The 1,091-nt window shown below is 33.0% G+C and overlaps 1 protein-coding gene across 1 annotated transcript in view; it reads right to left on the reverse strand.

Moving 5' to 3' along the window:
• CNGB3 (cyclic nucleotide gated channel beta 3) overlaps window positions 1–1,091 on the reverse strand; it is a 145,329-nt gene that overhangs the window by 51,168 nt on the left and 93,070 nt on the right. The window lies entirely within an intron of this gene.

The following is a 1,091-nucleotide window of genomic DNA, read 5'->3' on the forward strand; positions in this document are numbered from 1 at the left end:
TAAGTATTGGAATTCCTGTCTCTTCCAAAGTCACTGTAGTGTTAATAGGAACAAACACATGAATTACTTTCTCTTATTTTCTTATTTATGGATGTTAAGAAACAACCACCAAAATATAAAACTTTGGCACTGATTTTCCATATCTCAAGGGTTAGCCTTGAACTATTTTTTTGTATATTAAATAGTCTGCTATGTTAATTGGAACTTTTCTGCCCTGATGCTTTGAGGTTTACTTTGGGATTCTTTCCTCAGTCACGTCTTAGACCCAGACACGCACAACCAAAGGTAAGATCTGTAATTTAATTAGATGGCGTCTTATTGATTTTCTAGGATTAGCTTAATTAGTCAAGTGTGTCCATCTCTAATATCTACACCCCAGACAGATAGATCTTTTCAAGGGGATTCTATCTGGCTGCTTTAATACATGAACTATGTAACTATGGACTATATAATACAGGAAATACACACACACACACACACACACACACTTTAGTATGCTCCAAATTAAAATGATATGGCAGAATTTGACATAAAACCATAACAATCATTTACTGTGAAAGCAGGAAGTCTTCCTCAGTAAAACAAATGTGACACACAATTTTCTCCAATATCTTATTATGGAATACTTTAAACAGACAGAAAAAGTGAAAAAATTTTACAATGAACACCCGTGTACCTACCACCTAGATTCTACCACTAACATTTTACTCTACCTGCTTTGTTATTTACTTCACTATTTATTCATCTATAAATCCACCTCATTTTTTCAAAGCAATTTTCAGTCAGACACTTCCTCCTAAAAACAGTACTTCAGAATAATGTAAACTAGAACTTGGTATTTTTTCAGAGTTATTTTTTATTTTGAACATACAATAAAAGCACTACTCTTAAGTGTGCCATTTGATGATTTTTTTAAAAAAAGTTATTGTTAAAGCTCTAAGCATGATCCTATTCAGTAGATTTCTAGGACTTATTCATCTTGCATATCTGAAACTATGTACTCTTTGACTATTACCGTCCCATTATCTCTTCTCTACTGCCCAGGTAACCACCATCCTACTCTGCTTCTGTGAATTTGACTATTTTAGATT

Source organism: Galeopterus variegatus, unplaced genomic scaffold, assembly GCF_000696425.1.
Source record: "Galeopterus variegatus unplaced genomic scaffold, G_variegatus-3.0.2 Scaffold48, whole genome shotgun sequence".
NCBI classification, from domain to species: Eukaryota; Metazoa; Chordata; class Mammalia; order Dermoptera; family Cynocephalidae; genus Galeopterus; species Galeopterus variegatus.